General features: G+C 48.4%; 1 non-coding gene and 25 pseudogenes across 1 annotated transcript; all 26 read left to right on the forward strand.

Moving 5' to 3' along the window:
* The first annotated feature begins 2 nt into the window (after positions 1-2).
* LOC140292698 (5S ribosomal RNA) lies at positions 3-121 on the forward strand (annotated as a pseudogene).
* A 269-nt stretch (positions 122-390) lies between these two features.
* LOC140294664 (5S ribosomal RNA) lies at positions 391-509 on the forward strand (annotated as a pseudogene).
* A 269-nt stretch (positions 510-778) lies between these two features.
* LOC140296222 (5S ribosomal RNA) lies at positions 779-897 on the forward strand (annotated as a pseudogene).
* Positions 898-1,166: 269 nt separating this feature from the next.
* LOC140297029 (5S ribosomal RNA) lies at positions 1,167-1,285 on the forward strand (annotated as a pseudogene).
* A 269-nt stretch (positions 1,286-1,554) lies between these two features.
* On the forward strand, positions 1,555-1,673 carry LOC140278091 (5S ribosomal RNA; annotated as a pseudogene).
* Positions 1,674-1,945: 272 nt separating this feature from the next.
* On the forward strand, positions 1,946-2,064 carry LOC140283596 (5S ribosomal RNA; annotated as a pseudogene).
* A 269-nt stretch (positions 2,065-2,333) lies between these two features.
* Positions 2,334-2,452, forward strand: LOC140287370 (5S ribosomal RNA; annotated as a pseudogene).
* A 269-nt stretch (positions 2,453-2,721) lies between these two features.
* Positions 2,722-2,840, forward strand: LOC140273142 (5S ribosomal RNA; annotated as a pseudogene).
* A 269-nt stretch (positions 2,841-3,109) lies between these two features.
* On the forward strand, positions 3,110-3,228 carry LOC140294240 (5S ribosomal RNA; annotated as a pseudogene).
* A 269-nt stretch (positions 3,229-3,497) lies between these two features.
* LOC140296633 (5S ribosomal RNA) lies at positions 3,498-3,606 on the forward strand (annotated as a pseudogene).
* A 262-nt stretch (positions 3,607-3,868) lies between these two features.
* LOC140296463 (5S ribosomal RNA) lies at positions 3,869-3,977 on the forward strand (annotated as a pseudogene).
* A 269-nt stretch (positions 3,978-4,246) lies between these two features.
* On the forward strand, positions 4,247-4,365 carry LOC140302972 (5S ribosomal RNA; annotated as a pseudogene).
* Positions 4,366-4,634: 269 nt separating this feature from the next.
* Positions 4,635-4,752, forward strand: LOC140294204 (5S ribosomal RNA; annotated as a pseudogene).
* A 269-nt stretch (positions 4,753-5,021) lies between these two features.
* LOC140288839 (5S ribosomal RNA) lies at positions 5,022-5,140 on the forward strand (annotated as a pseudogene).
* Positions 5,141-5,407: 267 nt separating this feature from the next.
* Positions 5,408-5,526, forward strand: LOC140299328 (5S ribosomal RNA; annotated as a pseudogene).
* A 269-nt stretch (positions 5,527-5,795) lies between these two features.
* LOC140296427 (5S ribosomal RNA) lies at positions 5,796-5,914 on the forward strand (annotated as a pseudogene).
* A 273-nt stretch (positions 5,915-6,187) lies between these two features.
* Positions 6,188-6,306, forward strand: LOC140311177 (5S ribosomal RNA; annotated as a pseudogene).
* A 648-nt stretch (positions 6,307-6,954) lies between these two features.
* On the forward strand, positions 6,955-7,073 carry LOC140298750 (5S ribosomal RNA). The gene has a single exon (XR_011914368.1). It is a non-coding gene; the product is annotated as a 5S ribosomal RNA (ribosomal RNA).
* Positions 7,074-7,342: 269 nt separating this feature from the next.
* LOC140317369 (5S ribosomal RNA) lies at positions 7,343-7,461 on the forward strand (annotated as a pseudogene).
* Positions 7,462-7,730: 269 nt separating this feature from the next.
* LOC140288514 (5S ribosomal RNA) lies at positions 7,731-7,849 on the forward strand (annotated as a pseudogene).
* Positions 7,850-8,118: 269 nt separating this feature from the next.
* On the forward strand, positions 8,119-8,237 carry LOC140281360 (5S ribosomal RNA; annotated as a pseudogene).
* Positions 8,238-8,506: 269 nt separating this feature from the next.
* LOC140291253 (5S ribosomal RNA) lies at positions 8,507-8,625 on the forward strand (annotated as a pseudogene).
* A 269-nt stretch (positions 8,626-8,894) lies between these two features.
* Positions 8,895-9,013, forward strand: LOC140298656 (5S ribosomal RNA; annotated as a pseudogene).
* A 269-nt stretch (positions 9,014-9,282) lies between these two features.
* On the forward strand, positions 9,283-9,400 carry LOC140292073 (5S ribosomal RNA; annotated as a pseudogene).
* A 269-nt stretch (positions 9,401-9,669) lies between these two features.
* LOC140290682 (5S ribosomal RNA) lies at positions 9,670-9,788 on the forward strand (annotated as a pseudogene).
* A 269-nt stretch (positions 9,789-10,057) lies between these two features.
* Positions 10,058-10,176, forward strand: LOC140299736 (5S ribosomal RNA; annotated as a pseudogene).
* The last annotated feature ends 7,557 nt before the right edge of the window (positions 10,177-17,733 follow it).

Here is a 17,733-nt window from a genome sequence, read left to right on the forward strand (position 1 = left end):
TTGCTTACGGCCACACCACCCTGAATATGCCCAACCTCGTCTGATCTCGGAAGCCAAGCAGGTTTTGGCCTGGTTAGTACTTGGATGGTAGACTGTCTGGGAATACCAGGTGCTGTAAGCTTTTTCTCTTCTCTCTACCACCTGCATGTCTTTTGTTGCAACGTCTGATCACCCTGTGACACATGAGGAAGTTGGTCATCTTCAGCTGCTGCTGCTTTGTTGGCAGACACAAAGTGATCTGAGAGTCTCAGTTTCAGCTGCAGAGAATAATCACATCAGGGAAGAAGATGTGCCCATAACAAGTCAGCCTTTCTCTGCAATTATCTGGTTACATAGAGGAATTGTATGATTCCAGTACCTATATAATGCACATTTGTCACAGAAATTGTTCCTTACAGCCACACCACCCTGAATAAGCCCGACCTCGTCTGATCTCGGAAGCCAAGGAGGGTTGGGCCTGGTTAGTACTTTAATGGGAGACTGCTTGGGACTACCAGGTGCTGTAAGCGTTTTCTCTTCTCTCTACAACCTGCATGTCTTTTGTTGCAACGTCTGATCACCCTGTGACACATGAGGAAGTTGGCCATCTTCAGCTGCTGCTGCTTTGTTGGAAGACACGAAGTGATCTGAGAGTCTCAGTTTCAGCTGAAGAGAATGATCACGTCAGGGAACAAGATTTGCCCACTACACATCAGCCTTTCTCTGCAATTATCTGGTTGCATAGAGGAACCGTATGATTCCAGTACCTATATAATGCACATTTTTCAGAGATATTGTTGCTTACGGCCACACCACCCTGAACATGCCCGACCTCGTCTGATCTCGGAAGCCAAGCACAATTGGGCCTGGTTTGTACTTGGATGGAAGACCGCTTGAGAATACCAGGTGCTTTAAGATTTTTCTCTTCTCTCAACCACCTGCATGTCTTTTGTTGCAATGTCTGATCACCCTGTGACACATGAGGAAGTTGGTCATCTTCAGCTGCTGCTGCTTTGTTGGCAGACACGAAGTGATCTGAGAGTCTCATTTTCAGCTGGAGAGAATTATCACGTCAGGGAACAAGATATGCCCACTACAAGTCAGCCTTTCTCTGCAATTATCTGGTTACATAGAGGAACCATATGATTTCATTGTCTCTATAATGCGCATTTGTCACAGAGATTGTTGCTTACGGCCAAACCACCCTGAATATGTCCGACCTCGTCTGATCTCGGAAGCCAAGGTGGGTTGGGCCTGGTTAGTACTTTGATGGGAGACCTCTTGGGAATACCAGGTGCTGTAAGCTTTTTTTCTTCTCTCTACCACCTGCATGTCTTTTGTTGCAACGTCTGATCACCCTGTGACACATGAGGAAGGTGGTCATCTTCAGCTGCTGCTAATTTGTTGGCAGACACGAAGTGATCTGAGAGTCTCAGTTTAACTTGCAGAGAATGACCACATCAGAGAAGATGATATGCCCGCTACACATCAGCCTTTCTCGGCAATTATCTGGTTGCATAGAGGAACCGTATGATTCCAGTACCTATATAATGCACATTTATCAGAGACATTGTTGCTTACGGCCACACCACCCTGAACATGCCTGACCTCGTCTGATCTCGGAAGCCAAGCAGTGTTGGGCCTGGTTAGAACTTGGATGGGAGATCTCTTGGGAATACCAGGTGCTGTAAGCTTCTTCTCTTCTCTCTACCACCTGCATGTCTTTTGTTGCAACGTCTGATCATCTTGTGACACATGAGGAAGTTGGTCATCTTCAGCAGCTGCTGCTTCTTTGTTGGCAGACACAAAGTGATCTGAGAGTCTCAGTTTCAGCTGCAGAGAATAATCACGTCAGGGAAGAAGATGTGCCCACTACACATAAGAATTTCTCGGAAATGATCTGGTTGCATAGAGGAACTGTATGATTCCAGTACCTATATAATGCACATTTGTTAGAGACATTGTTGCTTACGGCCACACCACCCTGAACATGCCCGACCTCGTCTGATCTCGGAAGCCAAGGAGGGTTAGGCGTGGTTAGTACTTGGATGGAAGACCTCTTGGGAATACCAGGTGCTGTAAGCTTTTTCTCTTCTCTCGACCACCTGCATGTCTTTTGTTGCAACGTCTGATCACCCTGTGACACATGAGGAAGGTGGTCATCTTCAGCTGCTGCTGCTTTGTTGGCAGACACGAAGTGATCTGAGAGTCTCAGTTTCAGCTGCAGAGAATGATCACATGAGGGAAGAAGATTTGCCCACTACAAGTCAGCCTTTCTCGGCAATTATCTGGTTACATAGAGGAACCGTATGATTCCAGTACCTATATAATGCACATTTGTCACAGACATTGTTGCTTACGGCCACACCACCCTGAATATACCCGACCTCGTCTGATCTCGGAAGCCAAGCAGTTTTGGGCCTGGTTAGTACTTGGATGGTAGACTGCCTGGGAATACCAGGTGCTTTAAGCTTTTTCTCTTCTCTCTACCACCTGCATGTCTTTTGTTGCAACGTCTGATCACCCTGTGACACATGAGGAAGTTGGTCATCTTCAGCTGCTGCTGCTTTGTTGGCAGACACGAAGTGATCTGAGAGTCTCAGTTTCAGCTGCAGAGAATAATCACGTCAGGGAAGAAGATGTGCCCACTACAAGTCAGCTTTTCTCTGCAATTATCTGGTTACATAGAGGAACTGTATGATTCCAGTACCTATATAATGCACATTTGTCACAGACATTGTTGCTTACGGCCACACCACCCTGAATATGCCCGACCTCATCTGATCTCGGAAGCCAAGGAGGGTTCGGCCTGGTTAGTACTTAAATGGGAGACCGCTTGGGAATACCAGGAGCTGTAAGCTTTTTGTCTTCTCTCGACCACCTGCATGTCTTTTGTTGCAACGTCTGATCACCCTGTGACACATGAGGAAGTTGGTCATCTTCAGCTGCTGCTGCTTTGTTGGCAGACACGAAGTGATCTGAGAGTCTCAGTTTCAGCTGCAGAGAATAATCACATCAGGGAAGAAGATGTGCCCATAACAAGTCAGCCTTTCTCTGCAATTATCTGGTTACATAGAGGAATTGTATGATTCCAGTACCTATATAATGCACATTTGTCACAGAAATTGTTCCTTACAGCCACACCACCCTGAATAAGCCCGACCTCGTCTGATCTCGGAAGCCAAGGAGGGTTGGGCCTGGTTAGTAATTTAATGGGAGACTGCTTGGGAATACCAGGTGCTGTAAGCGTTTTCTCTTCTCTCTACAACCTGCATGTCTTTTGTTGCAACGTCTGATCACCCTGTGACACATGAGGAAGTTGGCCATCTTCAGCTGCTGCTGCTTTGTTGGAAGACACGAAGTGATCTGAGAGTCTCATTTTCAGCTGGAGAGAATTTTCACGTCAGGGAACAAGATATGCCCGCTACATATCAGCCTTTCTCGGCAATTATCTGGTTACATAGAGGAACCATATGATTTCATTGCCTATATAATGCGCATTTGTCACAGAGATTGTTACTTACGGCCAAACCACCCTGAATATGTCCGATCTCGGAAGCGAAGGAGGGTTGGACCTGTTTAGTACTTTGATGGGAGACCGCTTGGGAATACCAGGTGCTGTAAGCTTTTTCTCTACCACCTGCATGTCTTTTGTTGCAACGTCTGATCACCCTGTGACACATGAGGAAGTTGGTCATCTTCAGTTGCTGCTGCTTTGTTGGCAGACACGAAGTGATCTGAGAGTCTCAGTTTCAGCTCCAGAGAATAATCACATCAGGGAAGAAGATGTGCCCACTACAAGTCAGCCTTTCTCGGCAATTATCTGGTTACATAGAGGATGTGTATGATTCCAGTACTTATATAAGGCACATTTGTCACAAATATTGTTACTTACAGCCACACCACCCTGAATAAGCCCGATCTCGGAAGCCAAGCAGGGTTGGGCCTGGTTAGTACTTGGATGGTAGACTGCCTGGGAATACCAGGTGCTTTAAGCTTTTTTTCTTCTCTCTACCACCTGCATGTCTTTTGTTGCAACGTCTGATCACCCTGTGACACCTGAGGAAGTTGGTCATCTTCAGCTGCTGCTGCTTTGTTGGCAGACACGAAGTGATCTTAGAGTCTCAGTTTCAGCTGCAGAGAATAATCACGTCAGGGAAGAAGATGTGCCGACTACAAGTCAGCTTTTCTATGCAATTATCTGGTTACATAGAGGAACCGTATGATTCCAGTATCTATATAATGCACATTTGTCACAGACATTGTTGCTTACGGCCACACCACCCTGAACAATCCAGACCTCGTCTGATCTCGGAAGCCAAGTAGGGTTGGGCCTGGGTAGTACTTGGGTGGGAGACTGCTTGGGAATACCAGGTGCTGTAAGCTTTTTGTCTTCTCTCGACCACCTGCATGTCTTTTGTTGCAACGTCTGATCACCCTGTGACACATGAGGAAGTTGGTCATCTTCAGCTCCTGCTGCTTTGTTGGCAGACATGAGGTAATCTGAGAGTCTCAGTTTCAGCTGGAGAGAATAATCACATCAGAGAGGAAGATGTGCCCACTACAAGTCAGCTTTTCTCTGCAATTATCTGGTTGCATAGAGGAACCGTATGATTCCAGTACCTATATAATGCACATTTGTCAGAGCCATTGTCGCTTACGGCCAAACCACTCTGAATATGCCAGACCTCGTCTGATCTCGGAAGCCAAGCAGGTTTGGGCCTGGTTAGTACTTGATCGGAGACTGCTTGGGAATACCAGGTGCTGTAAGCTTTTTCTCTTCTCTCAACCACCTGCATGTCTTTTGTTGCAACGTCTGATCACCCTGTGACACATGAGGAAGTTGGTCATCTTCAGTTGCTGCTGCTTTGTTGGCAAACACGAAGTGATCTGAGAGTCTCAGTTTCAGCTGGAGAGAATAATCACATCAGAGAAGATGATATGCCCGCTACAAGTCAGCCTTTCTCGGCAATTATTTGGTTGCATAGAGGAACCGTATGATTCCAGTACCTATATAATGCACATTTGTCACAGACATTGTCGCTTACGGCCAAACCACCCTGAATATAACAGACCTCGACTGATCTCGGAAGCCAAGCAGGTTTGGGCCTGGTTAGTACTTGGATGGGAGACTGCTTGGGAATACCAGGTGCTGTAAGCTTTTTTTCGTCTCTCTACCACCTGCATGTCTTTTGTTGCAACGTCTGATCACCCTGTGACACATGAGGAAGTTGGTCATCTTCAGTTGCTGCTGCTTTGTTGGCAAACACGAAGTGATCTGAGTCTCAGTTTCAGCTGCAGAGAATAATCACATCAGGGAGGAAGTATTGCCCACTACAAGTCAGCCTTTCTCTGCAATTATCTGGTTACATAGAGGAAGTGTATGATTCCAGTACCTATATAATGCACATTTGTCACAGTTATTGTTGCTTACGGCCACACCACCCTGAAAAAGCCTGACCTCGTCTGATCTCGGAAGCCAAGGAGGGTTGGGCCGGGTTAGTACTTTGATGGGAGACCGCTTGGGAATACCAGGTGCTGTAAGCTTTTTTTCGTCTCTCTACAACCTGCATGTCTTTTGTTGCAACGTCTGATCACCCTGTGACACATGAGGAAGGTGGTCATCTTCAGCTATTGCTGCTTTGTTGGCAGACACGAAGTGATCTGAGAGTCTCATTTTCAGTTGGAGAGAATGATCACGTCAGGGAAGAAGATGTACCCAATACATATCAGCCTTTCTCGGAAATTATCTGGTTGCATAGAGGAACCGTATGATTCCAGTACCTATATAATGCACATTTGTCAGAGACATTGTTGCTTACGGCCACACCACCCTGAACATGCCCGACCTCGTCTGATCTCGGAAGCATAGCACGGTTGGTCCTGGTTAGTACTTGGATGGGAGTCAGCTTGGGAATACCAGTTGCTGTAAGCTTCTTCTCTTCTCTCTACCACCTGCATGTCTTTTGTTGCAACGTCTGATCATCCTGTGACACATGAGGAAGTTGGTCATCTTCAGCAGCTGCTGCTGCTTTGTTGGCAGACACGAAGTGATCTGAGAGTCTCAGTTTCAGCTGCAGAGAATAATCACATCAGGGAAGAAGATGTGCCCACTACAAGTTAGCCTTTCTCGGGCAATTATCTGGTTACATAGAGGAAGTGTATGGTTCCAGTACTTATATAATGCACATTTGTCAGATACATTGTTGCTTACGGCCACACCACCCTGAATAATCCCGACCTTGTCTGATCTCGGAAGCCAAGCAGGGTTGGACCTGGTTAGTACTTGAATGGGAGACCACTTGGGAATACCAGGTGCTATAAGCTTTTTCTCTTCTCTCAACCACCTGCATGTCTTTTGTTGCAACGTCTGATCACCCTGTGACACATGAGGAAGTTGGTAATCTTCAGCTGCTGCTGCTTTGTTGGCAGACACGAAGTGATCTGAGAGTCTCATTTTCAGCTGGAGAGAATTATCACATTAGGGAATAAGATGTGCCCACTACATATCAGCCTTTCTCTGCAATTATCTGGTTACATAGAGGAACCATATGATTCCAATTGCCTATATAATGCACATTTGTCACAGAGATTGTTATTTACGGCCACACCAACCTGAACATGTCTGATCTCGGAAGCCAAGTAGGGTTGGGCCTGGTTAGTAATTGAATGGGAAACCTCTTGGGATTACGAGGTGCTGTAAGCTTTTTTTCTTCTCTCTACCACCTGCATGTCTTTTGTTGCAACGTCTGATCACCCTGTGACACATGAGGAAGGTGGTCATCTTCAGCTGCTGCTGCTTTGTTGGCAGACACGAAGTGATCTGAGAGTCTCAGTTTAAGTTCCAAAGAATGACCACATCAGAGAAGATGATATGCCCGCTACACATCAGCCTTTCTCGGCAATTATCTGGTTGCATAGAGGAACCGTATGATTCCAGTACCTATATAATGCACATTTGTCAGAGACATTGTTGCTTACGGCCACACCACCCTGAACATGCCTGACCTCGTCTGATCTCGGAAGCCAAGCAGGGTTGGGCCTGGTTAGTACTTGTATGGGAGACTGCTTGGGAATACCAGGTGCTGTAAGCTTTTTCTCTTCTCTCTACCACCTGCATGTGTTTTGTTGCAATGTCTGATCACCCTGTGACACATGAAGAAGTTGGTCATCTTCAGCTGCTGCTGCTTTGTTGGCAGACACGAAGTGATCTGAGAGTCTCAGTTTCAGCTGCAGAGAATAATCACATCAGGGAAGAAGATGTGCCCACTACAAATCAGCCTTTCTCTGCAATTATCTGGTTACATAGAGGAACTGTATGATTCCAGTACCTATATAATGCAAATTTTTCACAGTTATGGTTGCTTACGGCCACACCACCCTAAATATGCCCGACCTCGTCTGATCTCAGAAGCCAAGCAGGGTTGGGCCTGGTTAGTACTTAAATGGGAGACCGCTTGGGAATACCAGGTGCTATAAGCTTTTTGTCTTCTCTCGACCACCTGCATGTCTTTTGTTGCAACGTCTGATCACCCTGTGACACATGAGGAAGTTGGTTATCTTCAGCTGCTGCTGCTTTGTTGGCAGACACGAAGTGATCTGAGAGTCTCAGTTTCAGCTGCAGAGAATAATCACATCAGGGAAGAAGATGTGCCCATAACAAGTCAGCCTTTCTCTGCAATTATCTGGTTACATAGAGGAAGTGTATGATTCCAGTACCTATATAATGCACATTTGTCACAGAAATTGTTCCTTACGGCCACACCACCCTGAATAAGCCCGACCTCGTCTGATCTCGGAAGCCAAGGAGGGTTGGGCCTGGTTAGTACTTTAATGGGAGACTGCTTGGGAATACCAGGTGCTGTAAGCGTTTTCTCTTCTCTCTACAACCTGCATGTCTTTTGTTGCAACGTCTGATCACCCTGTGACACATGAGGAAGTTGGCCATCTTCAGCTGCTGCTGCTTTGTTTGAAGACACGAAGTGATCTGAGAGTCTCAGTTTCAGCTGAAGAGAATAATAACGTCAGGGAAGAAGATGTGCCCACTACACATCAGCTTTTCTCAGCAATTATCTGGTTACATAGAGGAACCGTATGATTCCTGTACTTATATAATGCACATTTGTCACAGACATTGTTACTTACGGCCACACCACCCTGAATTTGCCTGACCTCGTCTGATCTCGGAAGCCAAGCAGTGTTGGGCCTGATTAGTACATGGGTGGGAGACCGCTTGGGAATACCAGGTGCTGTAAGCTTTTTCTCTTCTCTCTACCACCTGCATGTCTTTTGTTGCAACGTCTGATCACCCTGTGACACATGAGGAAGTTGGTCATCTTCAGCTGCTGCTGCTTTGTTGGCAGACACGAAGTGATCTGAGAGTCTCAGTTTCAGCTGAAGAGAATGATCACGTCAGGGAACAAGATGTGCCCACTACACATCAGCCTTTCTCTGCAATTATCTGGTTGCATAGAGGAACCGTATGATTGCATTACCTATATAATGCACATTTTTCAGAGATATTGTTTCTTACGGCCACACCACCCTGAATATGCCCGACCTCGTCTGATCTCGGAAGCCAAGCACAGTTGGGCCTGGTTTGTACTTGGATGGAAGACCTCTTGGGAATACCAGGTGCTTTAAGCTTTTTTTCGTCTCTCTACCACCTGCATGTCTTTTGTTGCAACGTCTGATCACCCTGTGACACATGAGGAAGTTGGTCATCTTCAGCTGCTGCTGCTTTGTTGGCAGACACGAAGTGATCTGAGAGTCTCAGTTTCAGCTGAAGAGAATGATCACGTCAGGGAACAAGATGTGCCCACTACAAGTCAGCTTTTCTATGCAATTATCTGGTTACATAGAGGAACCGTATGATTCCAGTACCTATATAATGCACATTTGTCACAGACATTGTTGCTTACGGCCACACCACCCTGAACAATCCAGACCTCGTCTGATCTCGGAAGCCAAGTAGGGTTGGGCCTGGGTAGTACTTGGGTGGGAGACTGCTTGGGAATACCAGGTGCTGTAAGCCTTTTGTCTTCTCTCGACCACCTGCATGTCTTTTGTTGCAACGTCTGATCACCCTGTGACACATGAGGAAGTTGGTCATCTTCAGCTCCTGCTGCTTTGTTGGCAGACATGAGGTAATCTGAGAGTCTCAGTTTCAGCTGGAGAGAATAATCACATCAGAGAGGAAGATGTGCCCACTACAAGTCAGCTTTTCTCTGCAATTATCTGGTTGCATAGAGGAACCGTATGATTCCAGTACCTATATAATGCACATTTGTCAGAGACATTGTCGCTTACGGCCAAACCACCCTGAATATGCCAGACCTCGTCTGATCTCGGAAGCCAAGCAGGTTTGGGCCTGGTTAGTACTTGATCGGAGACTGCTTGGGAATACCAGGTGCTGTAAGCTTTTTCTCTTCTCTCAACCACCTGCATGTCTTTTGTTGCAACGTCTGATCACCCTGTGACACATGAGGAAGTTGGTCATCTTCAGTTGCTGCTGCTTTGTTGGCAGACACGAAGTGATCTGAGAGTCTCATTTTCAGCTGGAGAGAATTATCACGTCAGGGAAGAAGATGTGCCCACTACATATCAGCCTTTCTCGGCAATTATCTGGTTACATAGAGGAACCATATGATTTCATTACCTATATAATGCGCATTTGTCACAGAGATTGTTGCTTACGGCCAAACCACCCTGAATATGTCCGACCTCGTCTGATCTGGGAAGCCAAGGAGGGTTGGGCCTGGTTAGTACTTTGATGGGAGCCCGCTTGGGAATACCAGGTGCTGTAAGCTTTTTTTCTTCTCTCTACCACCTGCATGTCTTTTGTTGCAACGTCTGATCACCCTGTGACACATGAGGAAGGTGGTCATCTTCAGCTGCTGCTGCTTTGTTGGCAGACACGAAGTGATCTGAGGGTCTCAGTTTAAGTTGGCGAGAATGACCACATCAGAGAAGATGATATGCCCGCTACACATCAGCCTTTCTCGGCAATTATCTGGTTGCGTAGAGGAACCTTATGATTCCAGTACCTATATAATGCACATTTGTCAGAGACATTGTTGCTTACGGCCACACCACCCTGAATATGTCCGACCTCGTCTGATCTCGGAAGCCAAGCAGTGTTGGGCCTGGTTAGTACTTGGATGGGAGATCTCTTGGGAATACCAGGTGCTGTAAGCTTCTTCTCTTCTCTCTACCACCTGCATGTCTTTTGTTGCAACGTCTGATCATCCTGTGACACATGAGGAAGTTGGTCATCTTCAGCAGCTGCTGCTTCTTTGTTGGCAGACACGAAGTGATCTGAGAGTCTCAGTTTCAGCTGCAGAGAATAATCACATCAGGGAAGAAGATGTGCCCACTACAAGTCAGCCTTTCTCGGCAATTATCTGGTTACATAGAGGAAGTGTATGATTCCAGTACTTAGCAGCCACCACCCCAAGGCCCCTAAGGGACCCCTCCCCACACCGCAAAACAGCCCCACCTGCAAGCCCCCAAAACTGCCCTCCAAGCCCGACACACAGTCCCCCCCAGCAATGACCAATCCAGTCCCCACGACCCGAGAGACCACCAGACGCCCGAAGCCACACAGCCCCCCCCCCAGCACACACCCAACCGCCCAGAGCGACGGGACAGCAACCCACCACCACCACTATGTGATAAAGCTAATCAGCGGGGACCAGAGAGAATGAAATTCAGCCAATTGATGTTTTAAGGAGGCAGACATTGTTTCCATGCTAATATAATCTAAAAGAACATTTCTAAACAGGTTAATACACAGATTATTCTTCACTTTCCAGTTCATGAGAATAGTTTTCTTTGCGATACATAACACTGTGAGGACCATGTGTGCTGAGTTAATTTCCATGTTGATGTTGTCTAAGTCACCCAGCATGCAGGAATGCTACACTTTAGCCATGTTGATAGGTCCGTACAGACTTCAAACCAGAACTTCTGGACAGGCGCACAAAACCACAAAGCGTGTGCATAATCATCAGGTGTGTTATCTGTGCAATTTGAGCAGATGTTTGAGTGTGTTAGACCCATCCTGAACATCCTTTGTCCTGTATAGTGTGTTCTATGAAGAATTTTGTATTGTATGAGCTGTAAATTAGGATTTCGAGTCATTCTAAAGGTGTTCAAACATATTTGTGGCCAGAAGCTGTGTGGTTCATCTATTGGGCTAGGTTTAAACCATTTTGATATATACTGTAACCTATTGGCTAAGGAATAGCGCTGAAAATGAGGTAAATCTAATCAACCACTTTCTTTGGTTTTCTGTAGCGTTTTTAAACTAATACGTGGTGGTTTGTTTTTCCACAGAAATTTGGAGATGCATGAATCTAGTGACTTAAACCAAGTAGCAGATGGTTTTATGGGGATCATTGAGAACAAATAGTTAACTTTTGGTAGTATCATAATTGCACATAATTTAGCATGGATAAGATAAGATAAGCTGGTTTCAAACATAAACTTCTTTGTATAACCTTGTATGAGAAAGAACCACACTTATGGTTGAGCAATACGCTCTTTATGAGGATTTAGCTGTAAAATGAATTCCTTCACTTTTTTCCCTTGTTCTGTTCAGCATTATGGCAGCAGAATTGTGAATACCTTTTATGCCAAACTGATTTGCTTTGCCAAGGGAAGTTTTATAAATGTAAAGCTCCCCTTGATGCCCATTTATTTATTTCTTGTTATATATAACATGTAATGGAACTGAACCGGACCGGGGGAAAAGGAAAGAAGAGGAAACAGAACAAAAAAAGAAACAAAAACCAGACAACCAGCTGCTACACCTGTAAAAAAACAAAACAGACAATAATCCATGGTCTCTGTTGCGAATCCAGCCTTTGCGCCACCAGGAGCACCTGAAAGCAGACAAGCAGAGAACAAACAAACACACAAACAAACAAAAACAAGCACAAGTAGTGGCAATCGCATACAACACAACTGTGCATATAGATGACCTGAGGCGACATGGTAATACATCAACTGCTACTGGACTAATGAATGTGTGTTGTGTGTGTGTGTGTGGGGGGAACATGCAACACCCATGGCACAGGACCTACATGATAACCGTGCTTAGTTATGAGTGTATAAATGTACACGGCCACAATCCACAGCCCCCCCAAGCAATCAGAAACAGGCAGAGAGGCCCACAAGACCCAGGCCACCAGCAGCCCCCACGGAGCACAGAACCCAGGATGCCCACCGCAGGGACAACCACGCATCCACCCAGAAGACAGCAGTGGAAGCCCTCGGACAGAGCCCCCATAAGCATAGGACAGAGGCGCCCGGGAGCCAGGGGCAACAGCCCACCGACCCCACCAGGCCCCAGCCGCCCAGACATGGGCAGTGCACCGGACCCGGCCCCAGGAGCCCGAGCGCCCCAAAACCCCCCGGCAGAGGCCCCACCCAATACCCGGGAGGGCCAAGCGCCCCAGACAGCCACGCAGTGGGTCAGCGCCTGCCCCAGTGCCCCTGGCCAAGAGCCCTGGCAGTCAAGACGTGCCCACAGGTGGGTGAAGTCGCGAGGAGTGGGGAGAGGCAACGCCGCCCCCCCATTGGGAGAAGCACAGGCAGGCCAGGCGACAGCAAGTCCCAGACCCAGGCCCAATCATCACCACACACACTTTCACGTCCCATACATCCACACATCCACACGTCATCCCTCCCTTGACTCCGCTGGGGTCTAGCACAGTGGGCACACCATGGGGCCAGCAGCCCCCCAGCCACCACAGACCCTGAACCAGCAGAATAATTAATTCCTCCTGGCCACTCCTTCCCGAGCAGCAACCAGGAAGCAGGGGTGTGAGAAGACCCCTCCCCTCACCCTTCTGGCTCTTCAATATTTTCTAATAGTGAGCGATTGAAATTGAGGGGCAGCCAACCTTGTAGAACTGGGAGCGCGGCCCTCTGGGCAGCCTACATACCCAAAGAGCCCCGTCCACCAGATGCCACTCAGTGCAACCACCCCCCAAGACCTAATGTGTGTGTGTGTGTTTGATAAGTAGTGATGTCTAAGGTGTAATTAAAACAGGGGCGGGGAACTGCAGAGTGCAGCCAAGGGGACCACCTACGTGGCCCCATCCACTACACCCCACAGAACACACACGCCCCCCAAAACCCTTCATGTGTGAGTGTGTGCTGTGTACAGGAGCCAAAAGGGAGAGGGTATGGGGATATACACCGGGAGAGCTACTCTCCCCCGGAGAGGGCAGCCAGGACCTGGCAGCAATAGGCACCCCCGCTACCTGGGACCCAGCACAGGGCAGGAGGGCCTGATGTCCACCAGGCTCGGGGCCTGCAGCGACCATATTCCGGGAGCTACTGTACCCCCAGAAGGTACCCAAAACTGCCCTCCAAGCCCGACACACATTCCCCCCCAGCAATGACCAACCCTGGCCCCACGACCCGAGAGACCACTTTCCAGTTCATGAGAATAGTTTTCTTTGCGATACATAACACTGTGAGGACCATGTGTGCTGAGTTAATTTCCATGTTGATGTTGTCTAAGTCACCCAGCATGCAGGAATGCTACACTTTAGCCATGTTGATAGGTCCGTACAGACTTCAAACCAGAACTTCTGGACAGGCGCACAAAACCACAAAGCGTGTGCATAATCATCAGGTGTGTTATCTGTGCAATGTGAGCAGATGTTAGAGTGTGTTAGACCCATCCTGAACATCCCTTGTCCTGTATAGTGTGTTCTATGAAGAATTTTGTATTGTATGAGCTGTAAATTAGGATTTCGAGTCATTCTAAAGGTGTTCAAACATATTTGTGGCCAGAAGCTGTGTGGTTCATCTATTGGGCTAGGTTTAAACCATTTTGATATATACTGTAACCTATTGGCTAAGGAATAGCGCTGAAAATGAGGTAAATCTAATCAACCACTTTCCTTGGTTTTCTGTAGCGTTTTTAAACTAATACGTGGTGGTTTGTTTTTCCACAGAAATTTGGAGATGCATTAATCGAGTGACTCAAACCAAGTAGCAGATGGTTTTATGGGGATCATTGAGAACAAATAGTTAACTTTTGGTAGTATCATCATTTTAATGGTTGTAACTCTCCCCATAAGTGATATAGGTAAGGACTTCCAACGAGAGAGATCGTCCTCTACTGTCTTTAATAATTGCACATAATTTAGCTTTGTTAGCTCTGAGAGCCTGGAGGAAATGTTTATGCCTAAATATCTAATATTTCCTGACTGTAAAGTGATCGCATGTATATTCTGGACCCTACAGTTAATGGGCAGAACTGTGGTCTTAGACCAATTGATAGAGTAGTCAGAAAGTGCTGAGAATTTATTTATGAGTGTGATCGTGTGAGTGAGAGACGTCTGTGAGTTGTGGAGGAAAAGTAATACATCATCAGCATAAAGACTTATTTTATGCTCAATATTTTGGGGTTGGATGCCTTTAATATTTCTATCTTGTCTGATAGCAGCTGCAAAAGGTTCGATGAAAATAGCAAAAAGTGATGGAGAAAGTGGGCAACCCTGTCTTGTACCTCTCTGCAGACTGAAGCTTGGAGAAGTTTGATCATTTGTCCTGACACTTGCATTTGGGGAGCTTTATAATATCCTTATCCAGTTGATGAAGTGTGACCCAAACCCGAATTTATTTAATGCTGCGAATAAAAATTTCCAGTTCACTCGATCAAATGCTTTTTCTGCATCTAGAGAGACTATTGTGGTTTCCAGGTTGTCGATGGGAGAATAGTCTATGAGATTAATTAGCCTGCGAGTGTTAGTGGATGAGTGTCTACCCTTTATGAAACCTGTCTGGTCAGGATGTATTATAAGTGCAGTTATTTTTTCTATTCTTTTGGCGAGGGCTTTACAAATTATTTTGAGGTCTGCATTTATTAGAGATATTGGGCGGTAGCTGGATGGAAGTATGGGGTCTTTTCCTGGTTTCTGTAGCAGGATAATGTTAGCAGAGTTCATGTGTGGGGATAATCTGCCATTCTGCTTAACTTGTAATACCATTTTGTGAAATGCAGTGCTAAAATAGTCCACAATTCTTTGTAGAACTCTGCTGGAAAACCATCTGGTGGCCACCCGGGGCTTTGTTACTAGGCATATGTTGAAGGGCTTCATGGAGTATGGGTGGGTTGGTGCAGGTCCTGGTGCCAGGCTTGTTGCTCTGGGACCTCCAGGGTGTCCGCAGGTGGTTGTTTTCTTTAGGGTGTTGGGGCGTGCGGTGGGCGTTGTGCTTTTCCCCTGTTGGGGGGGTGGCCTGGGTGATGGTGGGTCTCAGGCCCGGGCTGCTGCGTCTGGTGTGACCGGGTGGTTTGTTTGTTGTTGTTTGTTTGTTTGTTTGTAGAGGTCCTCCGGAGTGGGGTGGGGTTGGGTTGAGTGGGGTGGGGTTGGGTGCGTACCTTCTGGGGGTACAGTCGCTGCAGGCCCCGAGCCTGGTGGACATCAGGCCCTCCTGCCCTGTGTTGGGTCCCAGGTAGTGGGGGTGCATATTGCAGCCAGTCCCCCGGTGTATATCCCCATACCCCTCTCCCTTTTGGCTCCTGTACACAGCACGCTGTGTGCCCTATGCGCTACACCCCAGCGGAGTCAAGGGAGGGAGGACGTGTGGATGTGTGGATGTATGGGACGTCAAAGTGTGTGTGGTGATGATTGGGCCTGGGTCTGGGACTTGCCGTCGCCTAGCCTGCCTGTGCTTCTCCCAATAGGGGGGCGGCGTTGCCTCTCCCCACTGCTCGCAACTTCACCCACCTGTGGGCACGTCTTGACTCCCATTAACTTGGCCAGGGAAGCTGGGGCAGGCGCTGACCCACTGCGTGGCTGTCTGGGGTGCTTGGCCCTCCCGGGTATTGGGTGGGGCCTCTGCCGGGGGGTTTTGGGGCGCTCGGGCACCTGGGGCCCGGGTCCGTGGCCTGGTGGGGTCGGTGGGCTGTTGTCCCTGACTCCCGGGGGGCCTCTGCCCTATGCTTATGGGGGCTCTGTCCGGGGGCTTCCACTGCTGTCTACTGGGTGGATGCGTGGTTGTCCCTGCGGTGGGCATCCTGGGTTCTGTGCTCCGTGGGGGCTGCTGGTGGCCTGGGTCTTGTGGGCCTCTCTGCCTGTTTCTGATTGCTTGGGGGGGCTGTGGATTGTGGCCGTGTACACTTATACACTCATAAGTAAGAACGGTTATCATGTAGGTCCTGTGCCATGGGTGTTGCATGTTCTCACACACACACACACACAGACAATACACATTCATTAGTCCAGTAGCAGTTGATGTATTACCATGTCGCCTCAGGTCATCTATATGCACAGTTGTGTTGTAAGCGATTGCCACTACTTGTGCTTGTTTTTGTTTGTTTGTGTGTTTGTTTTTTCTCTGCTTGTTTGCATGGTCCTCGCAGTGTTATGTATCGCAAAGAAAACTATTCTCATGAACTGGAAAGCGAAACACAGTCTGTGTATTAAGCAGTTTAGAAATGTTATTTTAGATTATATTAGCATGGAAACAATGTCTGCCTCCTCAAAACATCAATTGGCTGAATTTCATTCTCTCTGGTCCCCGCTGATTAGCTTTATCACATAGTGGTGGTGGTGGGTTGCTGTCCCGTCGCTCTGGGCGGTTGGGTGTGTGCTGGGGGGGGGCTGTGTGGCTTTGGGCGTCTGGTGGTCTCTCGGGTCGTGGGGACCGGGTTGGTCATTGCTGGGGGGGACTGTGTGTCGGGCTTGTAGGGCAGTTTTGGGGGCTTGCGGGTGGGGCTGTCTTGCTGTGTGGGGCGGGGTCCCTTAGGGGCCTTGGGGTGGTGGCTGCTGGCTCTGTACCGGGTGGCTGGGCCGCTCTGGCGTGGGTGGTGGTGCTGGGCCTGGGCCCTGGTGGCTGGGCGCTGCCTTGCGCCCGGGGGGGCTGGGTTGCCCTTGACATGCCACAGTATGGGTGGGTTGGTGCAGGTCCTGGTGCCAGGCTTGTTGCTCTGGGACCTCCAGGGTGTCCGCAGGTGGTTGTTTTCTTTAGGGTGTTAGGGCGTGCGGTGGGGGGGGGGTGCTTTTCCCCTGTTGAGGGGGGGGCCTGGGTGATGGTGGGTCTCAGGCCCGGGCTGCTGCGTCTGGTGTGACCGGGTGGTTTGTTTGTTTTTTTGTAGAGGTCCTCCGGGGTGGGATGGGGTTGGGTTGAGTGGGGTTGGGCGGGGTGGGTACCTTCTGGGGGTACAGTAGCTCCCGGAATATGATCGCTGCAAGCCCCGAGCCTGGTGGACATCAGGCCCTCCTGCCCTGTGCTGGGTCCCAGGTAGCGGGGGTGCCTATTGCAGCCAGTCCCTGGTTTTGGGGGGCGTGTGTTCTGTGGGGTGTAGTGGATGGGGCCACGTAGGTGGTCCCCTTGGCTGCACTCTGCAGTTCCCCGCCCCTGTTTTAATTACACCTTAGACATCACTACTTATCAAACACACACACACACATTAGGTCTTGGGGGGTGGTTGCACTGAGTGGCATCTGGTGGACGGGGCTCTTTGGGTATGTAGGCTGCCCAGAGGGCCGCGCTCCCAGTTCTACAAGGTTGGCTGCCCCTCAATTTTAATCGCTCACTATTAGAAAATATTGAAGAGCCAGAAGGGTGAGGGGAGGGGTCTTCTCACACCCCTGCTTCCTGGTTGCTGCTCGGGAAGGAGTGGCCAGGAGGAATTAATTATTCTGCTGGTTCAGGGTCTGTGGTGGCTGGGGGGCTGCTGGCCCCATGGTGTGCCCACTGTGCTAGACCCCAGCGGAGTCAAGGGAG

Source organism: Leuresthes tenuis, unplaced genomic scaffold (genome assembly GCF_036924035.1).
Source record: "Leuresthes tenuis unplaced genomic scaffold, fLeuTen1.0.hap1 SCAF_1, whole genome shotgun sequence".
Taxonomy (NCBI): Eukaryota; Metazoa; Chordata; class Actinopteri; order Atheriniformes; family Atherinopsidae; genus Leuresthes; species Leuresthes tenuis.